This window comes from Chamaea fasciata, unplaced genomic scaffold (assembly GCF_029207755.1).
Source record: "Chamaea fasciata isolate MVZ Bird 193981 ecotype frontalis unplaced genomic scaffold, bChaFas1.0.hap1 SCAF_3, whole genome shotgun sequence".
NCBI lineage: Eukaryota > Metazoa > Chordata > Aves > Passeriformes > Sylviidae > Chamaea > Chamaea fasciata.
In genome coordinates, this window is record NW_027094088.1 from 46,091,970 (window position 1) to 46,116,568 (window position 24,599).

Sequence of the window (24,599 nt, forward strand, 5' to 3'; positions counted from 1 at the left end):
AGTGCATTTTGGGATGATGGGCACATCTAAAAAAATCAATCAAAAATAAAATAAAACTAGGTTTTCCAAATAGATTGCGACTGTATGTTTGACAGGTGATGTTGTTTATAAACAAATTGCAGTTTGTTTAGGGGAGGAGATGGAGAACATCCATAGCATTTTTTTTGGAAAGGACATCTAATGTAAGCATTCTCTTGTCACCAGGGGAGGTGGGCAGCCTCTCTGCAGCAGTGTCCTGTGCATCTGTTACTCTTCAGCTGCTGTAAACTGATGGTGAAATATCGCTGTCAAGAAGTCGTTCCAGTTCCTACCAGTCTACTCTCCGTTGAGTGGTGGGATTTTCCAGAACTTGAGTAAGTCTTTGGGCAGTGGCTGCTTTAATAGCTTATGCTTTTAGGGCTCTTACCTCTTCTGGCTTATGCTAGAAGGGAAGCATCCTTTATTTCCAAAAGGATTGCATGCTTATCTCTTTCCTTCAAAATGTCTTTGCTTATGTCTCTAAGACATCTACTCTGAGTGATTTCCAACTGGCTCCTTTTTGTCTACAGCTTGTTGGTTCTGTTTTTCCCATTACAGGCATGGTGTATCAACGTGCTTTACTAAATGTATTTTGTGGCAATATCCCCTCTGTGTGGCCAGCTGGTCTTTCCTGTGTCACAGAGGCACCATGTGAATATTGTTAAAGCAGTCCTTAACTCAGGTTTCTTGTGTGGCTCCTTCTGCCTCTCCCTGTCTGCTGGCTTCTCCAGTTTTCTTTCGAAGCAGACCTAGTGTGAGTATTTGCTAACAGCACAGACATAGCCTTGCACTGTACGACCTGTGAGAAGTTCTTGGCTTTTGGGTCCAGGTGTTACCCTAGTTGCATCCTCTCTCTTCATGCACTCCTCCTTTGCTTCTCCCTGAGTGATCAGGCCTAAAGACAAAATTTTTTGAGCAGTTCCTTGGCTGGGCAGTGAGGTGCCAGGGTGGCCAGGTGTGAGGATGGTAATGCCCTGCAGATCTGGGATAACTAAGGCTGGCAGGCCTTCCTGTGTGGCTGCGGCCAGTTCATCATCCTGGGGAAAACACTACAAAACAAATGATCCCTCTTTGGATTTTTTAGTACTGGGTTCCTTGTTGTTGTCTATGGAAGAGTCTCACCCCACAGTCTTCTGCTCCAGTGCCACAGTGTATGTTCCCAAAGGCTAAATTAAGCCTGGAATGAATTGCATTTTGGAAGTCCAAGACAGGCTCTTACCTACAGAGAGAGCACCTAGAGCCCCTGTCTGAAGACTTGGTTTGGGCAAGAGTGTCTTAGAGGGTTTTCCCCTCCTATCAATCCCTCCACTAACAATAGCCCTGTTATACTCTTCCCACATGCCACTCTCCTGAATTAAAAACTAAATGTACCAGTTCTGGGTAGTACAGTAACAGCTGATCACAGTAATCCTGAGGATTCCATTTGATGTGTAAGCTACACAGTGTGTTGTGACAGTGTCCTTCCTTTATTTAGTCTTGTGGTTGCTCCATGCCACAGATTTGCTATGACAAGAAAATACAAAGTGTGGAAAAATTTAAAAAACAGATTCCTGTAGTCCACCTGATAGGCTCTAGAATGAGAGAAAAAATTCTTTGTGTCCCTACCTCTGCCACAAGCTGGTAAGGTTTCAAGGAAGTTAACTGGAAGTTCCTAATCCTCTGCCTGAGATTGCTCATTCTCTCCTGAAGATCTTCCAGAAATACAATGTAATTTATAGATCTCTTCTAAAGAGAAACCCTGCTTTCTGACTTCAGGCTATAACTTCTTGGGAACAAATAATTTCTCTTGTAATTGATATTGATGTTGTCCCATTACTGAATGATTAGAGATTTAAAAACAAGTTTTGGTGATTGTGGTGTAATTTGCTTTATGCCTATCACTAGAGTAATAATAAAAATTCTGACAAGTTTAGATTCTTCTCCTGTTACTACCATTCTTATATTGCAGTATGGAGACAAGTATGCTGGCATACATCTGTACAGAAAGAGTCATATTGTATTGCACGTAATAGAAAAAGGTTGGCGGGGGGGGAGGCGAGGTAGAATTGAGGGCATTGGGGCATAAAAGAAAAGAAAAATATTTTCTTTGCTTTCTGTCCCTGTAGTTGAGACCTCCTCCCTGTGAATTTCTGACAAAAACATGCAAAGTTAATGATGAATTCATATGCAAAGGCTTCCTGTAGCTCTAATAGACATATGCATTTCTGAGATAAAAGTATTGGGTACCTTGACTCCCTTTGTTCAGCCATGCTTTTTGGTTTGTTTCCTTCATTTTTTTCTGCTATCCCAAACCAAGTTACACATCAAAGTAATTAAGCAGAATTGAATCATCCATGCATCTGATGAAATAAAGACATCTTAACGTGAAGTTTTGTTTTAATTGCCTTTTATGGAGCACAAGAGGATTGTAAATAGCCAAATGAGCTTTCTGTGATTAGTAAAACTGGCCATTCCTGGAAGATGACAAACCAGAGAAAACTTGCATCTTGACAATAGAAAAAGGAAAATGATAGAAATTAATTTTCATTTTTCATATTATTTGACTAGATGCCAAAGCATTTTAAATATTTTAAAATTGCTCAACACATTTAAAGCAGGAAGCAATTAAAAATATGTATTTAAAGTTTTCACCTTTTTCATAAACAAATATACATGTTTAAGAAATGGGAATCCCTTTTAGGGAGATTTGATTAATTTGAATCCAGGTATATCCTGATTAACCTAGTTTCTTGATGTAATTTCTATAACCTGACTCATTTTTGAAGGTGGCGTGTATAAATGGTTAAGAGACTTTCTCAAGGCCTTGCAGGAATGGTATTTTGAAGCAAGGAATGGATCATCTTACTGATGAAAGTCAGTCTGGTACCCTAATTACAGCAGCATCTGCTGACACCGCTGTCTTTGAAAGCAGATCTCTTCCTGACACTCTCCCAGTATAAACAGGTGACTCCAAGGACGTGACAGCTCCAAATTTAATTTCAGTATTTCTAGCCAAGCAATGAACTGAAAAATTAGTCAGTTACCTGTAAGATGTTTGCAAATTTCATAGAAAAATGTAGAATTAAGGCTCTCTTTCTGTCGCAAGCTGTAAGGGAAATTTTGCCCTTTACTTCTTCATAGGGAAAAATTAGTCCTTTAAAATACTTTTTTTCTCACATGACATTGAAGGTGGCTTTGTATGTGGTAGGTCCTTTTCATGCCTTAAAGTCCAAGTTTAAAGGATTTTACAGATCCTCTGATTCTTTGCCTTTAGGAAGCACAGATTACATTTTTTTTATTTGTAGATATATGGGTATGCACAACTGGAGTTTCGTCCAGTCACCAGTCATAACTTAATAAAGTTATTTATGATATTCAGGGTCATTTAAATAGCTTTATCTGGAAACCCAGAATCGTAATTGAAAAAAGGCATCCTAGACTTAAGAGTTGGTCCAAAGGAGGGCCATGAGGATGACGAAGGGGATGAAGCACCTCTCCTATGGGGAAGAACTGAGAGAGATGGGGTTGTTCAGCTTGGAGACGAGGCCCTGGGAAGACCTTACTGTGGCCTTTCAGTACTCAAAGGAGGCCCACAAGAAAACTGGAGAGGGACATTTTAGCAGGGCCTGTAGTGACGGGACAAGGGGTAATAGTTTTAAACTGAAAGGGGTTAAATTTATAGATATAAGGCAATTTTTTTTATTTTTTTTTTTTAATGAAGGTGGTTAAGACTGGAACAGGTTACCCAGAGAGGTGGTGGATGCTCCATTCCCAGAAACTGGAGTCAGGCTAGACAGGAATCTGAGAAACCTGGGCTTGTTGAAAGTGTCCCTTCTAATTGTAGGGGGATTGGACTAGATGACCTCTAAAAGTCCCTTCCAGCCCAAACTATTTTATGATTGTCTTTTAGACAAGAAACATTTTTAAAGCTCTGCAATGAAGATATGACATTGTTTATTCAGCCCCAAAACTGTTAAGCAATGCTTATGCTGATAATATGTCTGAGAATTAGACTGTCTTAAGAAGACATTAATCTTTTTGTCTGGAACCCTGTCATACATCTTCTTGTCTGGCCCTTTTCTTTACCATTTTTCATGTGTGATAGCCTTGAGCAACTGCTGCTGCTTTCTCTTCACCTGTGTCCTCTTCAGAGCCAGAATTTCAAAGAAAAGAAATATACTAATGTTTATTCGTTTGTCCATTCATCCCTTTCCTGCCTCTTCCTCATTTGCAAAGCGAGCAGGAAGCTATTTAAGACAGTGACTCACCACCAGATTTTATGAGGGGATTATGCTGAACCTCACTGATTCACGCACTCTAGGCTTTGTTGGAGGTCAATGTCTTGGCAGCATTCCCCTGTAAATACTATACAAGCACCAAGCTGTTGATATTGAGAGAGTGTTGTTTCTGCCTTCCTTCTGCTGTGCTTTTTGTTCTCAGCAGTTTCCAGCAGGGGGACGAGTGACAAATTCTGTCCCTATATCGAATACAGAAATTGGATATTCAGTTGGTGTGCAGGTACCTGCTCAGGAGCAGCTGCTTCCCTGGAATGTGCACTGATTTTTACTTTCCTTAATTTACAGAGTTGTTGTGATGAGCCCCTAAAATATGATTATTGGTAATGGCCTTTCACATAGTAAGTTTTCCTCTCCTCTTACCACCAGAATGCTTCCTGCCCCTTTAAATCTATTCTTGCTCTATATCGCAAGTTACATGAGTCAGGTTGCTTTAAGGGGTCTTTAAGATCCTTTAGCTTAGGGAGGTGTCAGGTCTTTGAAATCAGGGAGATTTCCATCAATTTCAGAGTTATGCAACAGAAACCCAGCTGGGGATTTGGTATTTACCTCTTTGTATTTCTCTAACACTTCCTGCATATTTGTGGGCGCACACACGAAGTAGCTGTAGTAAGCTGTATATTCAGTAGAATTTGAAGAAGCAGTCCCAGTAACACAACTGCCTCATTAATTTTGTTTTCCTGAGCTCTGCCAATGGCATGTTACTTAAAATTTCTGGCACTATATGGGCCACAGGTTGTACACAAGACTTTGAAAAGGTCATTTGAAGGCTTACCAACAGTGCAAGAAAACAACAAATGTCCCATAGAGTCAAGTTTTAAGGTGTTCTTCTTTGTGTTGTCATAATTTTCTGATTTTTTAGGAAGTTAGCTTGCTCTGAGAACCTTGGAATATTAAGGTAGAAGAAAGGTGTAAGAAACTTACCAGGTGTGAACACAGGTTTTTCCCATCTGGCACCCTCAGTGAGTCTTACTCCTTCCCCTGTGTTTCTCTGCTCCTGCAGGACATTTCCTTGGAGCCTTTCTGCCTTTCCTGGAAATAAAGACCTCCTCCACATCTCCCTAGGCAGGTACAAAAGTTCATTGGGTTTGGAAAGTCTTTTGTATAGACAAGCTCCTCCATCACTAGGCATGCCACTGGATGCTCTGTTTAACTTGGTGATGGGGACTGACAGGATTCCTGTGAAGGATAAGATGAAGAGCATTTTCCAAGTCATCCATCCAACCCCAGGCACACTTAATTTTGGGTTGACCTCAGTGTAGCCTCACATCTTTACCTCTCTCAGTATCTAACATCCAGTCAATAAGTCTCTGTTTATAGGAAAATAATTAACCGTTTTTCACAGTAATGGGGCTTTCCCTTTGTGACATGACTTCTTATAGAAGAAAAATAAAATGGTGTTCTAAGCTCTATTGCTTTCTCTTTTTTCTTTCTCACATGCACAGGAAATTCAGCCATTACCAGAATATGGCTCTTACTCTTTGCTGGTAAAACAGCATCTTGGTGGGTTTTGGTTTTTTCCCTAATAAAGGGATGCTCAGTTAGATCTGGAATTTGAAACAGTTAGTTCTATAAGCAAAGAAAATAACTGAGGTTTATTTGTTGTTAATTTTTTTTTCTTTCTTATGTCATCCACATTTTCCTATCATCCTCTCTTGGGTGGACTTGATTCAGAAAGGACAGATCTGCAGATACTCCTGGTGCCAGCAGATGGAATGTCTGCAAGGCAAAGCAGATTAATGCTTAGTGTTTCTCGCCCATTTTTAATAGCCTTTCTTTCTTTACTGCTGTCTCTGTCCACTACCTATTCATCCTGAAACTTGTAGAAACCTCACAAGTTAGAGACTAGACTCATATATCTGCATTCCATTTTTGGAGAGTTTTTTCTGAGAACTGAGAAAAGAAACATACAGACCCCCTTGTAATGAGGATGTTTCTTCATCTTGTATTATCATGATTTCATTGTATCTGATATTGCAAATATTGATTAACTTGACATTAAAAATGCTCATTCAGGTGAATTGGAGACCAGCTGAATGGCAAGGTTTGCTGATGGTGTAAACTTATTTGGAATAGTGAGGGAAGCTGAAAGAATTGGAAAGGGCTTTTAGGAGATGGAGATAATACCATTCACAGAAGCCACCACCATATGTGGCTCAGTGATTGTGTCTGGAAGCTGGGGAATAGGTGGGTTAACCTTGTGAATAACTTATGTTCCTGCCTGGGCATTTGCTTTTGGCCACTGTTGGAAGTGACAGTCTGAGCTCTTTGGACTCCTTTCAGAGGCAGTACAACTCTCTTATGTTCCTACAAGCTTCTGAAACAAATGTGTTTAAAAAGCCAGTAAAGCTGCTTCAAGCCTGACAGAGAGCTAAGCAAAGGAAAAACATGAAAGCAAATAAAAACAAACCAGACACTGATGCATGAGTTTTACTTGGGAAGAAACAACTATAATATTGACAATTTATGAATGTATTTCCTATTAAGAAGTCTTCAGTCTCACTTTGGTAGATTACACTCTGATATATAAAGGAAAATGTTAGCATCTTTTTGAGAATCAAATATTTTCAGTTCACAGGTTATGAAAATCTTTAGTTTGGCTGGATGTACAAAGTGAACTTCAGCACAAATTCCTCAAGATGAGATTAAAATCATACATTTACAATTACTGTCTGTTAGAAGCCTTTGGAGAAACAAACTCCATTACAAAAATAGTTTGTTTTGCCTGGAAAGAGAAGGTCACTAATGTTTGGCTTATCATGGTCGCTATCTAAAATATAAACACAGTTCCCTGTCACCAGAGTGTCTGAGGAACTGCTGGTTAATTCTACTTGGAGGAAAAAGACACTGTGTTTTAGATCTCTCCCTGTCAGAATTGTCATGTTCTGTTCCAGATACAGGTGTAGATAGTATTGATTGATCTTTATTGATTTTATTTCAAAATGAATGGGCACTAAGTTCAACTGCTTTCTGTGAAGAATGTCTACAAATAGCATCATCTCTTTTATTAAAAACAACAGCAGTAGCAAAATACTCATGTGAATGAAACATTTAAAAACAGTTTTAGTCATCAGGTTTGTTTTTAACAAGAACACAACTCTTTTCTAAAGACAAAACTAACCAAACACTAATCTAAATAAGAAACCATTTGCCCCCCCATCCCCCCCTATAACTTACTCTTTGGAAACAAACACACCAATTTTTTTGAGTGTGTTCAATACTTAGACTAGTTTTTCCAGAATCCTTTATTACTTTAAAAAAATTATTTGAAGTGATAAAACAATATGGTTAATCATCTTCCGTGCGAATAGGATGTATCTTAAGGGAAAAAAAAAACCAACACAATTTTGAGATTTTCCTGAAGTTGTAGCTCCAGAATAGCAGATGCTCTGGAACATGGCTGAATGAAATTCAGATCTCCTTTTACATGTAATCTGATTAAAAAAAAAAAAAGAAAGAAAAAAAAAAGAGAGACAATAAACAGATTGTTAAGTAAAATTAATTATATGGTTTCTAGTATTCTATCAGTCATAGCCACTTTTCATTTTCTCCCTTACCCTTTTGATACCAGTTGTAAAAATATTTTGTACTCTCGTAGGATCACAGTTTTGTACTCTTGTAGGGTTTGCAAAGTACGCAATTATCCGGTTATTCTGTATAAAGCAGTCAAGCAGTCATAAGGTTGTTATGATTCTGTGGGTAGTATGAATGATCATGTATAATGAGGGATTACCTGTGGCCAAAGAAGGACATTGTGCTTTAATGAAAGCATTTTTCTTTGATGATGTTCTAGTAAATTATTCTCGGGGTGTTTTGGTTTGGTGGGGTTTTTTTTTTTTTTTTGTTAGGGGGGGGGGGTTTGTGTGGTTTTTATAGTTAGGTTTTATTTGTTGGGGTTTTTTGGTTTTTTTTTTTTGATCATGGATTTTGAAATAGAATGTAGAAAAAGCCCAATAACCTGTCTTATGAGCCTCTACCAACCTTGAAATCATTCTCCTCTCTGATGAATTAGTTCTTAAGTGATAGCAAGTGTTGCATTTTCATGCTCTCGTTCTTCAGCAGTTGCCTATTTCAGAGGGCATAGGGAAAAGCAGGATGGTATTAGTGAATACTTTTGGCAGTACATAGTGGTGCTTACTGTTCAAAGGGTGGTGTCACAGTTTTCTACACACACTGCCTGATCTCCTCAGAGTGGACAGAAGCTTGCTGGCCTGCCCATAGCAGGAGGATGAGGCTTTGCTGCTGTGCTCACAGGGGTGTTTCTGAGCATGTGGGCCATGTGCTGAGCTCTTCAAGTCTAATTACCAGACAAGAAGTAAAGTCAGGTTTTGAGCTAAATATCCTGGAGTTTCCTGAAAGTATCGTTTTTACAATTGCTGAAGTATTCTTTTTGTGTCTTTGAAAGCACAAAAATTCCATTGGCATAGAATCCTATAGCCCAACTGGCTGAATTAACAAAGTTATAATCCACAGAGAAGGGAGGTTGAGGAGTTGGGGTTTTTTGAGCGTATAAATATTCCTGTCTCTTATGCACAAACATTTGCACCTCTTCCACCTACAGAAAAGGTATGGGATAAAGAGTAGTTTCAAAGGATGAGTTCTGTTGGAGTCCATCCAGGCTGAAAACTATTATTTCTCTTTCCATTTGCATTTCTAATTTCTGTTCTAATGAAGCAAAACAAGAGTGATACGCTTCTTCAGATGTCTGCCTAAAGTTTATGAAGTGATTATCTTTCCATATATAGCATGTTCTTTGCCTTTTGGAAGCTGTTTTTAATATCTGAAGGTTAGCCTTTAGGTCATAGCTTTTATAAGTTTTGCATAAGTCTTTAATCTCTCTTGAATGATTTTTGTATGTAACTTATTCTCATGATTATTACTAATAAAGCTACCACATAGCAGGGAACAGTACATCCTTGTAGTATCTGAATTCTTTATCTTATTTGTTTAGAGCATATTAGCAGAAAAGATATTCTCTGTCCCTTCTTATTTCCTAAAAAACAGATCTTCCGAGACAATGTAACAGAGCAAGAGTAATGCAGAAAAAGAATATTAAGATTTTCCTAGCAACATCTTAGTTAGGAAAGCACCAGGGTTTTAAGGGAAAATGTTGCTTATTCTCTCTTTCTTTCTCACCCTCTGCGCCTGGGATTAAGTTAAAATTAGAATTATGCTAAAGCAATTATAAAAATAGGTTTTTAAACATTGTGTTTTATCATCCTTATAGAAATCAGCGATATAACTTGGTTATCTGGAATGTGTACAATATGTACTTATGCCTTAGTAACAAAAGACATCTTCTGAACTAATTTGCTAAGTAATTTAAAGAGTATTGTGAACTGATGAATATTCTCTGCTACCTCAAATTCTTTTCACTATTGTATGTCTTATTAATTATGAAAAAATTACTTGGTTCTTAGTGATTTTAAATACAGTACTTTCACAAAAAACAGAAAAACCAAAAAACTAAAAAAACCCCCACCCCAAAACAAACAAAAAAACCCACCCAATAACAACAAGAAAACCCCACAAAACTTTATAACTCACTCTCTTTCCAACTTTTGTGATTTTACTCCTACTGTCAGGATGCTACTTCCAATACAGTTGTTCGAGAAATGAGAAAATTTGATGACTGTGTTTCAGGTATTCCGTTATATCTTTGGTCCCTGTAAGGAAAAAGTTCTGACAAATGGGCCAGCTGGCTCCCTTCCGCAAGAGATAAAGAGTAATTCTCCTGGTTCCTGTATTCCATGGTTTGAAGTTCTTACCTTCTCTCTCCCCAAAACTTGTACTTTGAACAAGTGGCCTGTGAAGTACTTAGAAAATCACAGGCAATCTTCAGGGTAAATCAACATTTCAAATGTTCATCCACAAACCAAGTAGGCAAAGTGCTGTTGCAACAATTTTTAAGTGCTTCCCAAACAGTTTTTAATTTTTTTTTCCTCTCCAGTGCTGCCTGCAGCATCCTTTGGAAACCTCCCTTATGTTTCTAGTCTGAACATCTACTTGTAAGATCCTTGGGGATTTTTGACTACTTGCTTTTACCCCACATCTTAAATTTTACCTTTGCTTCGAAGAAACCAGGATGGTTTCCAGATTTTGTAATCTCAAATAGTGGGATTACATAGTATGTAGTGGATATTTTCTGCACCAGGTTGGGTGTTCTTCATACTACTGTAGGGGAGCATGAATGACTTCTGAAGTGGTTAAAGTCAGTCTCATCCCCTCACTTCTGAGTTCCAATCCAGCTTGCTGACATTTATATGCATTAAGGAGGAGGTGCCATGAAGCTGTTGCAACCCGATTTCTCCTAGAGAAGTTTTATTACAATATAATTAATATATCATAGGGAGTAATTCAAGGTTGGGGTTTTTTTGTTTGTTTTTGTTTTGTTTGTTTTTTTAACAAGTGATGATATGGCTGGTCTGTGTAGAGGTTTATTGTTAACTAATACCAGTTCACTAAAGGACTGATTTTGGGGGCACATGCTAAGCACAATCTCATTGCTACGTTATGGGAGTAAGATGATTCTGCTTTCAAATTCCGTCCACAATCAGTCCTGGATAAGGATTATTTCCTGGTTGTGGAGTAATTTCTTTTTTTTTAAATTGCAAAATGCTGAAATATATGTTCAAGCCATCACTTCTGACTTTATACTTTGTTCTCCTACTTTATTTATATCTGACACGAGCAAAAGGTGCTAATTTTTGTACATAAAATTTTGTACAGAAATCATTGTACAGAAAACCTGCTCATTTAACTGTTATGGAGCATAACAGGCTGCATGGGAATTTTTCTAGGTCCTGAAAATATTATTTGGCTCATATAATCTGAGGATACAAATACTTCCTTTGCCAAACACTTTGTTACTAGAATTTTTTTTAAAATTACAATATAATCTTAAATAATTTTATATCTCTCAAAGTGTTGAATAGTTGAGGCAAATAGCCTTAAGTCATTACAAACATTGAATGAGAATTTAGTAAGGTGGGGTATCTCTATGAGAAAAAAGCAAGGAAAGATGCAAGAGAAACATAAATTATGTTTCATAGTTTCACTTGCTCTGCTACAAGTGGAATTCACTGTTCATAAATCACAGGTAAACTGTCCCTTCTTCCTTTGAGTGAAAATCCGTTGTTTGGAAAGTTAATATCAGCCAATTCTTTGTAAAAATTGCTAATTTGTGTTCCTTCTGGATACTTGTTTAGCTGCATACGACACTCAGGAGATTGCCAATTTTTGGAAAGGTCTTTGTGGCAATGACAGTACAATCTAAAACTGTGTACACAGTGAAGCAAATCCAGGACAAAATTTTTAGTTCATCCTCTGATACCATCTTAGTCTTTTTGTATTCAGCTTAGAACCTCTGCTCTCAGGGCAGGCTGCCCTTCATGATGGAGATGGATGCTGGTGCCAATAACTAGATTTTTTTTTAATGGGTGCTGCCAGATGTGTTTTTCATTTACTATGCTTCAGATTCAGCTTTGTTTAATTTTTTTTTCTGCATTTTTTCTTTTTGGAAAATAGTATTTTAATGGAAGATCATATTCTTTTTCCTCTGAGTCGTAGATTTTTTTTATAGATGCAAGATGAATTGGTTAAACTTTGAAAATAGGTCAGTGACAAGTTTGTTTAAAGACCAAAGGAATCATTATCATTATCATTTCTCAGGACTCATTAGACGTTGTGGTTGTGAGGTCTCACTCTCAAAACAAACTTGAGAGTTTCAAGCAATAATGTATGCTATTCCACAGTTTAAAATGTTGCATATTCATAACATAAAGCAAGCTGTGTTAGTTGTTAAGGGCCAAAATTCTTGTTCATTTGAATGCAATCCGGTTTTGATCATTTTAAGGGGACAAATGCATCCAGTTTTTTTTGCAAATAATTAATGTATTGTTATTTTTCAGTGTGTCAGAATAATCAACTGTCATTTAGCATGTTGTTGATACAAATTTTAGTAGAATCAAACCTGATGAGGAGTTTTCATTTAAATAAAGAAAACTGTATAAATAGCAATCAGTTTGACTATAGCCCATGATTGAAAACCACATGTTGCTTACTTGTTTTGTCATGAAAGCTCTTCACCACTTGTATGCATTTACACAGTGTGTAGTTGGCAGCACTGTTGGGTTTTTGTGTTTTCTTTTTGTTGTGTTATACCAGGTAGTAACCACTGGTTTGACTGATTTAAAGAAAAAACAGGAGTCAAGAATTATGCATACAATTAGAGATGCGGGTATGAAAAATGTTCTCTGCGTTACACTTTTAAGGAGTGAAAATTAATGTATCCAGCATCCAAGCATGTCTCCAAGTATGCATGGTGGCCTGGTGGGTTGTCTCCAGAGCAGCAGAGGCAGGGGAATGACCACATCTCACTCTGCCCTTCAGATGTGCAGCCCTGGGACAGGCTTGTGTAAGATGACAATAAAGGGTGTTCGAGTGACTTGTTAATTTTGTCTGTACAAGCTGAGCCATTTGCAATTGGCGATTCAAGATTAACCTTTCACTGAGCGTCAGGTACAGCAAAATACCTATGGCTTCTAATTAGTTTTCAGTGCAGGTTGCTTGTTAGGAAAAAAACCCTTTGCCTTTGTTGAAATGACAGTTTAGATTTCATTAGAGAACAATGCTTGCAAACTGCTTCTGTCAGTAATGTTCAGTTCCTTCAAAGCAACTTTTCTAATTAATGAAATCAATTGCTAAGTTGCGTTCCATCTGGGTGCTTGTGTAGCTGCGTAAGACACTCAGGAAATTGCTGGTTTTTAGAAAGGCTTTTGTGGCAATGACAGTGAGACGTGCACAGCCTAAAACTCCTTGCACATTTCTGAGACGTGAATCTAGGACAGAATTTTTACTTCATTCTCGGATTCATTCTTTTTGTATTTTGCAGACCTTGGAGGCTCTGCTCTCAAAGCAGGCTGCCCTCGGTGCTTAGGTGGGTACGAGTGTCAGTCCCTGGAGCTGTGCTGGAGCCCTGCTGATCTTGCAGGAGCTTTCTGAAGGGACGTGGGGTCTCAATATAATGCTGGTGCACAGAGACTGCAGTTTGCTGTGTAATTCTGAGACTGTAATTCAACTAACTGTCTTGTGTCCAGCAGAGAAATCACAAAAAATTCTTACTGTCCACCTGTGACACTTAAGTTCTGGGAACAGATTAAAACTCTGGCTACAGTGAGCAAGATTTTTAGTTCTTTGTATTTCAGGTGTTTTTCACTTTTTAAATATTTGTTGATATTTAGTAGCTTCCTTAAAAAGCTTCTTTGTAGGGAATAATACCGTATTTGGTTTTGTTGCATATTCAAAAATACAACAGCGCTAGTCCTTGCAAAGTTTGTTTTTTTCCTTCATGTTCCTAAAGTATTTGAAAACATCAAAGTCTTTTTATGGCTTTTCATTTTATGGGCAGTCAGAATACCACAGGGCAGCCAAAACTTGTATTGTTTTGGCTCTGCAGACATCTTCTTGACAGATTAAGGCTGTCAGCAGAATGTGTAAACACCATTTCCAGCTTTTTACATTGGTCACCAAAGCGTCCTTAAGTGCAGCTCAGGAATCTGGTCCTGCAAGACAAACCCCTCAATCATATGACTGAATGATGGTCAGGGGCTTCTGTTAAAATGTTTTTATAACTTTGCACTTCACAGCAGTAAGTCAGTTCTCTTGTATTTGAGTCACAGTGATTGATCATCTCTATGCAGCTAGTCCTCTGACATATGAGTGCATTCACTTCAAACAGCATCTACCTCCAAGTTGAGACAGCATAACTGTTTATACAAAAATGTAGTTCTTCAGAAACTAAAATGCAACTGCAGCAGTTACCTTACCTGGCCCTGTTCATTGTGCGTATTGATGGCTCTACATTCTACAGCTTCTCACACTGCACAGGACAATCTGCAAAGCTCCTGAAAATTTTGTGGAATATACTGCTTTATAGTAAAGGAAAGATATGCTAATATAAAAAAGACTTTGATTTCTCACATTAATTTTATATTTTTTAAAGGAAAGAACTAGCAGAGTGGGAAATTGTCTCCTCACAGTTTTCTTAGATGCTGAACTTCACAGGTTTTTGTCTAGTTCTAATGTTGTTTGGGGTTATTTGTTTTGTTTTGTTTTAGTTCTTTCACCACCTGGAAGGAAGTCCTTCAGTGAATTCTAAGTCTGTTCAAGGAAAAACTAATTATCTTATTGCCTACCTTAATGTCTTGGCAGGGCTAGATGGTGCATGTCAGAGGTGCACAGCTGAAAATGATGAATGAAATTAAAAATGGATCACTTTAAATAAGTTATGGAAAGAGCTTATGATAAAGATATGGTTCTTGCAGGCTTTGATTAAAAAAAAAAGGTAATGTCCTGTAAAAGACCCCAAATAACTGTACCAATTCTGCTTCACATTTTTCACATTTTGTATTAATTTAATTCTGTCTTTAGAAAGCCTAAATTTTATAAGGTTGTATTGCATAATGCATTGACATAGCAAAGCTGTGAACATGAAATACTGGTTTAAAATTCTAATATATTCGTATAAATATGGTCTTTACCAATAAAATACTTTATCAAAACAAGGATGCATTTTGACATGCATTTCAGTAGTAACAGTGGCAGGTGAGGCACTTTATCTCTGTGCCTACCCTTGCGTACTCCATCCTTTGCAGTAGTATTTTGGGTTCAGTAGTATTCTAGGGGGGAAAACAGACCTGCCTTTTAAAAAAAAAAACCCAAGTTTTTCACATCTTTTTATTGGATTGGACCAATTCCTCACTCTAGTTCTTCTGTGCTGAAAAGATAGCAGAGATGTGAGATGTAGCAGCAATAAGTAGCCTGTTGTAGAACCTGCTAAAAGTTGCTGATTGTTTGATGAAAGCCTTATTATACTTGAAAATACATAATTTTGCCCTGTGAAAGAGCATTAGAAAACAAGTGCAGAAAAGTATTTAGAACACATACAACAAAAACTATTGTATGTGACTAAAATGTCTTTTCCCAAGCATGTTTGTTTTGACTTCTATGCTGGTCTCCACCATGATAAAATACTCTAACGGTTAGGAAAATTAAGAATTTAATTCCCTTGTATAAAGAAATCTGGGTAAGAGTTGGTAATTCTAAATTTGCGTGGTGATGTTTTCTACTCATGTACACTCAATTGAACCCATCATTCAGCATTTTTACTGGGTTTTTGAGTTGAAAAGCACACTAGGTAGAGTAAATGTTTGGAAGGGCCATGTTATTGTCCTTAAATTGTCAACAGAATTTAGATGTAAAATTGCAGAAGACAGGGTCAGAAAAAATGTGTGATGGATGCAGACAAAAATAGTCAGTGGAAAAATGTCAGAAAATTATTTTCATTTTACCTAAGTTGTTCTTATAAAAGGTGAAAAGAAAATCAATTCCTTAGCTTTTAAGTTCTTTGCAGTTCTGTGGAAAATGTAAAACCTCACTTCAGAGAGATCCCTGAAATCTCCTGAAATCTCATTCTCTATCTGATGAAATGAGTGTTTTGGAATATCTGACTTTAAAAAACTTCCATGTGAGAGGAACCACTGTGCTGGGGTCACATTTTCACTTTAATCCTAACTTTCTTTTAATCTAAGATTTGACATTAAATATAATTAAAATTGAAAGCCTCTTTTGAGAGGAAATATTTAAATAAGAAACTATTGAAATGGGATACATCTAGAGTGGTGGAAGCCTGCCATCCCTTTTTGCTTTGAGGAAACAAAATCCAAAAAACCTGCCAACCAGAGAACACAAATAACAAATAGCCAACACAAAAACCACCCCCCCCGCCCCCAAACAAACAAACCACAAAACTCAAGAACCCCACATTTGTCGGGTTTTCTGGTTTGAGCCAGTGTTTCAGTTTAAATTGTAGCATTTTCTGGGAACTGTGAGGAGCCGTGAAAAACTGGTTCTGTATAAAAATTCTTTCAAGGAGGCTTACTAAAGATTGAGAGAAAACAACATTCCTGAAAATTGCTGATATACATTTTTTCAGTGAAGCTCCATTGGCTTTTGTCATCCATGCAGTATGGCCACTTGGCCTAGAAGCAACCTCTCTTGCTGTTCTGCCCATTATCAATGTTTAAAAATGCAGGTCTGGGATCAGATCCTCAAGCAAGCTTTGTAGCACCCTGGCCTTTGTGTTTAACAAAAGAGAAACAAGGAATTAAAAGTTGCTGTTGATGGGATGGTGGGTGTCCCTTGTTCGGCATGTGCTGTTAACCCAAGTTGAGTAGTAGATCTTGTATTAGAGGTGTTGGCTTTGTCAACTGCCTGCTCACGTGCAGTGGTCTTCCCCATCATCCACCTTCGTAGTTAACTTTGTGTTTTGTGGACTTGTGTTTTGGTAGAAAATGTGCGGTGAAGTCCTGCATAAATGAAACAAAGAGGAAAATAGCACATGAAGTATCTGAGCAAATATCATTGCAGTGGTTGGAAGAGAATATGTATCCACCTCTTGCTGGATGGTGATGATGTAGAACAGTCTCTTTTGTTATTGATGTTTTAAAAGTATGCTTTAAGCAGCAGTGAAATTGTATTTTAAATAAGGAACATTCAGTTTTAACTACTTCAGTGTGTGATTATCTTTTGACTTTTTTTTTTGTTTGTTTTCTTGTTTTTTTTGTTTGGTTTTTTTTGGTGGTTTTTTTTTGAAGATCTGTATGGTTATGGCAAAATCTTTCACCAGCCGATGGTATAATGGACTACCAGTTGGATGATATACAGTCGTCTGAAACATGATATGTACTTCTTCTCTTCCGTGTCCATGGTGAGTTTTTCTTCTGCACATATATATTAAATGCTTCAGAGAGGGAACTAGAAGTTTTCAGTGCCCCACACTGGATGTTGTTCCCACTGTCTTTATGTGGATTAACCTAGAATTGTCAATTTAGTGACTACATAAAGCCCATTCTTTTTTTCTAAGCTGTTTGAAAATGTTTTAAAAACCTAAGTTCAGAAATAACTGTATAGAACTTTACTCTTTTAGGATTATTTTTGAGCTGTGCAAAAATCCTGATACACAACTTGAAATGTTATCTTTGCCTTCAGCCTGAAAGCATCTTTACCTTCATTTAGTATGTCTAGTTCAAATTAGATTCCAGCCAAATGTTCTTTTTGGTCAGACACGTACCACAATGCATTTAAGAATAAGATAACTGTAACTGTGTTACAAATATACTATAAAACACAGGTTAAAAAAAACTAATTGGAGAAAATATTTGGAAATAATTTTTCCGTTTTGTTTCTGTACTGCTTCTCTGTTGTGTGCCTACAATTAATCTGATTGTAATATCTGTGCACTGTTAAGAACTGTATAATCAATAATATTGAAAGCAAGGCTCCTCATGTTATAACTCAATTATTGCTCTGTGTCCAGACATACAATAATGAGATCCAAAGCACTCATCGTTCATTTGGCTAAACACATTGACAAACCAAATTTGCGTATCAGAATGTTCCGCTGACTGCTCATTAACACACCAGAAATTGCAGCCCAATCTCCTCTTGAAAAACCAGGTTAATCAATTGAGGTTAAAATCTTCACTCTCTGATGCTTCTCCTTTGTGAGGGTTTAGATATGGTTCTTATGCCAGAGTTTGGTTATGAACTATATTGAATTGTCCGGAATAGTTTCTTAGCCACTGTTAAAATTTGACTGTAAATGTTTGTTACCCTAAGCTTGTGTCTAGTGTTTTGGTTAGAAACAATATGATATGAAAGGTATCTTTCCTTTTCTGCTCCAGATTCCAGAGTTCCTAGAAAGATGCAGAAGTAGTGAAAAAAAAAATAAAGAAAATAGAAGAGAGGTGTGTTTGCCCTTGGTGATAGAAAGATGTGTTTAAATATCCCATATAAGTGGATAGAGGTGTTCACCAGCAAGACCGGTTACTCTTATTTTTGGTGAAAATGGGTGTTTACACACAGAAATGGACGCCCATGTAGCAGATTTTCTCATCCTGTGGAGGGCATTTTCTGCCTGCTTCTCTGTTACCAGTTTCATCTGGCTTTGCATTTCAAATTGTGCGTCTCACAGGTAGTAACCATACAACTCTGAAACCAGGGAGTCAGATAAATAGCAAAAAAAGCATCACCTTGCTTGTTTCCACCTGCAAATTTTTGAGGGGACAAACCTGAGATATTTTTTGATAGGTCATCCAGCACCTGTTGGTTCTGTGTAGCATTGCCCTGGGTATTAAGTTCTGTATCACTCTCTAACCAGGCTTTGTATTTGTCAAATTAGCAGATTTGCTTCAAAGACTTGACCTTTTCTTTTCTCATTTTCCTTATCAGCAATGTGCCATACATTTCTGAGCCTGTTCATACATCCTGTGTGACTCATCATTAAATCAGGGCTGGCTTTGTGGCACTTCTAATGGAAGAACTAACTTCCTTAAACAGAGAAAACTGTCCAACTCATATGTGTAAATACTGCAGGATTATGTCTGCTTTTGCAGATGTCTGCTACCCTACATTTTACTGCCACTTTACTGCAATTATTCCCTGTGTCCACCAGCAGGAGAACAAAATCTATTCCAATCCACAGTGTTTGCCTTGAGGCTGGACTTAAAAAAAAAAAACAACAGGTGTGATGATGTCTTCAGTTGTTAAGAAATGTCATTATACACTGTTCTGACAGTTAAAAAAACACTGCTTTGTCATGCTTGTTAGAATTGTTCCTCTTTGCAGTCAAAATCTTCAGGCAAAGAGGATGTACCATGTGTAAGGGCATCATCATCCTCTTCTCACATCTGTATCCACTGAAGGCTCACAGAGGCTCTCAGATGGCCAGGGAGTTATTTAACTGCTTCTTTCTAACCAGGGGAAAGCTAAAGTGAGCATCAGGAGGTAAACTGAATGCCATCACACAGAATGGGAAACCTAGAGGATTTTCTACCCTTACCACAGTAGCTTGCAGAATGGTATCTAGAGGATAAGCAGGCTTTGCTCATCGAATTCAAACCCTACATTAGAGGAAAAAATATTCAAGCAGTAATATATATGTAAGAACTGTAAAATAATAATGACAATAGTATTTCTAGTTTGTTCCCAAATCCTATGCCCCATTAGATAGACCAGGGAAACTTATTACAGAAAGGTGTGCTATGATAATTAAGTCAGGCTTTTGGACACAGTGGGATTTGAGAACTTGTGAGAAGAGGAAATAGAATGTCTTATAAGGAAGAAATACTTTAAATGCAAAATTGTGCATAAGCCTGTAGTTGAGTGCCTTCTCATCTTCATTCTGCTTTGGATCAACTGATAGCAATTTTGGTAGGGCTTTTTGGTTGCTGAGATTTAAAAGAAAACCCCACCCCAAACAACAAAAACCAAAGCCAAACAAAAATAAAAAGTGTAAATTTTAATTGTCTGTCATATATTGAGAAAAGTCATATGGTATTTAAATATTGAAAGGATTTTTTAAAAGATATTCAATATACAAAATCAGAACAGGGTGAAACAGAAGTCATAGAGAACAGAAGCCAGGTGCTGTTTGGGCGATGTTTATGGTAATTGAAAAGAGAATATATAAAACATTAAAAATCAGGACATATACAAACAAGGTAAGTCGTTCAGGCCACATATTAAGTTATAAGAATAACAAAGGAATTTTTAATATAGAATTGCCTTCATTTACTTGGAAGACTGTATAAATCTAGAAAGATGAATTAAAAAAAACCAGCAGGCATTCCTAATATTTACCAGCTATATTTCCTGAGTGTTTTTTTTTATAGATAACCACTTGAAGAAACAACAGCAACAGCTGCTAAGTAAGATTGCCATTCTATTACCTTTAAAAAAAGGAAATAAGAAAAGAAAGAGCAATGAGAAAAAAACATGGGAAAAGTCTAGCCCTGTATCTCAGTTTCTCAACCCAAAGCAATCTGTCAAAAGTCAGGTACTGAAACCTCCTGTACCATCACTGAACAATGGAAGCTTGTGTTTTGTCTGGTCGTGCTTCTGGACTCCTGTTTCGTCTTCTCTGTGCTGGACGCTCCTCACAGTTTACAGATGGTGTTGTTACTGAAGTGCTCCATTTTTACTGTAAAGCATCATTAATAAGTATTAAAACTAGTTTTTATTATTTCCATTGCTTTCTGCCTATTGTGGAAATATTCAGGGCTCTCTAGGCTGCCATTGGTTTTGCTTAGAGCGTTGCTCCATCAGAATTCACACAGGTGGGATCACTGAAACTGGATCTGTCTATGTCACCTGCCTGTCTGGCTGTCCAAACACATCACAGGCTTTGTTTGGATGAAAGAGTAAATGGCGTGGCAGGTACACTGAAAAGATCAAAATGAAGCATATATTATTTATTAATGTAATCCCAGTCCTACTGAGATATATCCTGAACCAAGGTTCCTGCAGCTAACAGGCAGAAACAAAGAAATAATGTTAATATTTGTCTTGAAAACTTCTGGTTTGGGTGAATTTAAACTCATGTTTCTTCAGTACATTCAGATAAGGTAAGAACTCCCATTTGCCCTTGTTTCCCTAAACCTTTACGTACATCATATTCAAGCTGATGTGATACTGAAGGACTGCACTATGTCAACAGTCTTGAAATAAATTATGTCATAGAATCTTTGAAAGCTACTGAGAAATTAGCTTCAAGGTTAGGTATTGGTTAAAGAAAGGCCTGATGACTGAAGAGGCATTTCTGCTCATGTGCTGTGTTCTAATGATTTTCTATTAGTAGGAAGTCTTGATTAATGATTCTCTATCAGTATGTCCTGATAAACGTGCTAGTCAATGAATCGGTGTGTTATTTTATTTTCTCTTAAAGAGTGTCCTCCTAATGTGAGTGTGGCAGGAATTGGCTTTAAATGAACAGCTGCAAGCAATTTCTTTATCTAAATGGAGAAAATATTTTTACTTTCTAAAGTTTTGAATTCCTGCATTGTTTTCTTCTGAATTCATGAATTATTTGTACCAAGTAACTACATCTGTGAGATTTTTGCATTTAAAAAACATAGTAAGTTTTTAAAACTGCTTGGAATCAGAAGAGGTTCTGTGGTAATCTTACTGTTGTGTTTAATTTCTAAACTCTTTTAACTGCAGCAGGCTCTTAAAGAAAAAGCTGGGCTTAAAGCTTGAGCAAGCATACTTGAAAGTATATTAAAGGTATTAATATTTAATTTTTAGCTTTTCTACTGTGCTACTGTAAAAAAGCAACAGCAGCCATTTTCTGCAAAGACTATGAGCTTGCCAGTTTTGTTAGGGTAAATAAAACCCGCACAAGTGAACACTAGTAAACTGATTTTTTTTTTTAATTAGAATATTAATCTAGTTTGTTGTGGGCTTTTTCTCACTAAAAGTAATGCAAGAATATATTGAGTGCTTAAGATCTGTTTGGGTTTGTTTGTTTTTGTGGGTTTTTTTAGTAGTCCTGCTATGAAGGTAAAGTTTCCAATGAATAACCAAGATGCAGTACAAAACTTGCAGAACTATCCAACACATTATCAGTTTGATAGGGGAGGATCATGGAAAGCTGGAAGTGTTTAAATGGTGTTTGATCAAGCAGAGTTGTATTGGAGATGAGCTGCTTGTGGTGCCCACGCAGTGCTGCCTCCTCTTCTCAAAGTTAAACCTTGTGGAACTGCATGAAATTAGTGCAGCTGCGAGATACCATTTTGAAGGGAGAGGTGGCTTATTTTAGACAATCTGTGACTGAGTTCACTGGTTTGTGTTCTCACACTGGCACACTCACAGCACTGAAATACACATCCAGGTGATCTGGCTAACATTGCTTTTGTCCAAGTCTGGAGGCCAGGAGATGCCAGCAGCTGCATCCTCAGCCACTTCTCTTGGGTTGCAACAGATGAGTTCTAGGGATTCACCAAAGAATTTTGCTTACTTCATCCTCTGTAAGTGCTAGGCAAATCTGCTGCCACATGTTCTCCTTTCCTGTTTCTCAGGGTGACTGGGCTGGCAGGAGGAGACACGTGGCATCACTTTATATTGTGTCACCTCTCCTGCCTGCTTGCGCTTCTGACTGGCACAGCAGCCAGGTTTACAGTGTAATCAATTACACAGCTTCAATTCTGGATACCTAGTTTGAGAAGATATGCTCAATGCTTACTAGAGGAGTTGAGGACCTAAAAATTACCTAGGATTAATCACCCAAAAAATATTCCTAGAAAGTGGAACTTTGTTTCTTCTAAAGATAAACTAAACATACACACATCTCCTGTATGGTGGACATTGACTTTTGGAATCGGGTAGTGCTTCTAATATCCCTGAAAAACCTGAGTTTGATAACTCCCAGGTTTGTCACAGAAGGGATTCAATAGGGCCTTCTGGAAGGAGAAAAAAAAAAAAAGTATACTGCTTAAAGAAATCAGTGGGTTTTTTTCTTTGTTTTTTTTTTTTTTTCATATATAGCAGATAGAGTTAATTTCTGAAGGCTTATTATTTTGATGCTTTGTGTTATATAAATATAGATGTTGGAAGTATATTTTTTTAATATAGGCATAATTATGAAATAAATAATGTGCTAATGAGGTATTTAAAAACTATACATCCAGGGCCATTGCTCACCTGGATGAGGGCAGATGTGGCTTCTGCCCTTGCCAGGGCTCCTGCCCATCCCTTCCACTCCTGGTCCCTACTCATGCTGGGGGTTGTTCTGTGACATGAACCCATCTTGGCACCTGGGGTAGGACATGAGGTTTTTGTTGGCTTAAACCTTAAGAGTGCAAACATCTTCCCAGCTAGAGACACTGCCATCAGCTATGTCAGCACTCCCCCTAATTTGCTGTCAGTTTTTGCCTCTTGTGCAATCAGCAGGTCACCAATGAAGTTACTGAAAAATATCAACTGCTGATATTTGGCTTTGCAATGAGGTAAGAAGTCATTTTTCATTTTATTTTTAATTGTTGTCAATATATCAATACTGTATAGTTTACCTAATAGCAGAAACTAGTTATAAGTACATGTACCCCAATTTAAGCATAATATCTTAAGACTTATGTGAAAAGTGCCTTCAAAAAGCACAATGTGGAAAACAGGTAAGAATATTTTGTGATTCCAACCAATTGAGTTCTGTGATTTCCAACTGATCAAATGCTTGTGGTGTCTGTATCTCCTCTAACTGAATATTCCTGTAGCCAGCATCAGCAATAGCAAAAATGGTGGAAAGAGGAAACTGATAGAAAAGAAAGAGCTTCTGATAAGCAATTTCTATTTCTCAGCTCAGAGAGACAAAATCTAGGCATTCAAAAACTAATTAAGTGCTTGAGAAGGGTAGGAATGAGATTCCTAAGTTTAATTCATGTTGTTACAATAGCCACCCACAGTTCAATTTTGCATTCATTGCTCTGAGATGAGGTTTGTATTAAATCTGAACAAATTTATTCAGAAATTTATGTTAGACTTGAGTTTTGGTTTTCTTTTTTTTTCTTTTATTGATGTGAAATAATTTTCACCATCTAGACATTGGCAATTTTTAGCTTGGATAGATCTATCTATATGAGATCAAAACTGTATCAGTGAAGATAATTCACTATCTTCATGACTAAAAGTCATGCTTTCTGATAGAATTACTAATGTTTGTAGAATATCACCTTTTCAGACTCACTGGTTTCAGTGAAATGCCTTTTGACATCCTTTTTTTGCCAGAAAATTAAAGTTGGGGTAAACCAGCTCAAATCCTTATAACTAAGGGATATCTTTTGTGGTGTTGCTTTTGACTAAAGCATTTTAGTCTCTGCTTTTTTGTAAAACTATGAAATACTTTCACTTACTAGCTTTCCTCTCATTTTATTTCCCTTTATATTATAGAGCCTTCTTGTGCTTTCCATTAACATGTCTTCTAACTGTATTTTATGTGAATTGAGTGCATTTTACAGCAGTTTGTAGCTACTAATTTGGGCTATACGTTTCTGTGTATAAGTATTTCTCTTGGGAAAGTTTAATTTTTCTTCTACATCATTTGCTTAAATGAAGCAGTAAATGGATTTAGTTTCAAACATAGTTCTTTTCCATGCTAATATGGAAACAATTTAGATAGTTCAGAATACTGATTTTTAATACTTGGTACCAATGTCTTGGTGTGGCACAATATTCTTTATTCTAAGAATTAACATATGCTGTTATATCTTAATTTCATTTCCTGTATATATTTTTTGGTATCCTGTGAGTGTATATATAAATGTGCACAAACATAAGAAGAGGAAATAATAGTTTAAATTATAAACGGGCACTTTAAAAAAAAAAGTTGTTTTGGTGGAAATAAAAAGAGAAAAGCAAACTTGGAAAATAATCTTTCATTTAAAATTATGTTGGTTTTTTTTTTTAATTGCATGC

At 37.1% G+C, this 24,599-nt stretch overlaps 1 protein-coding gene across 3 annotated transcripts in view; it reads left to right on the forward strand.

Moving 5' to 3' along the window:
- The first annotated feature begins 279 nt into the window (after nt 1–279).
- The window catches only part of CHRM3 (cholinergic receptor muscarinic 3), a 196,859-nt gene continuing 172,539 nt past the window's right edge, over nt 280–24,599 (forward strand). The window contains exons 1-2 of one of the 3 annotated variants that reach the window (XM_066178848.1): nt 280–353; nt 16,949–17,061. The gene's annotated coding sequence lies outside the window, so the exon portion shown is untranslated. Of the gene's footprint in view, nt 354–16,916; nt 17,062–20,026; nt 20,299–24,599 lie in introns of those variants that run through there. The other 2 variants (XR_010720004.1, XM_066178846.1) reach the window with 2 other exon arrangements.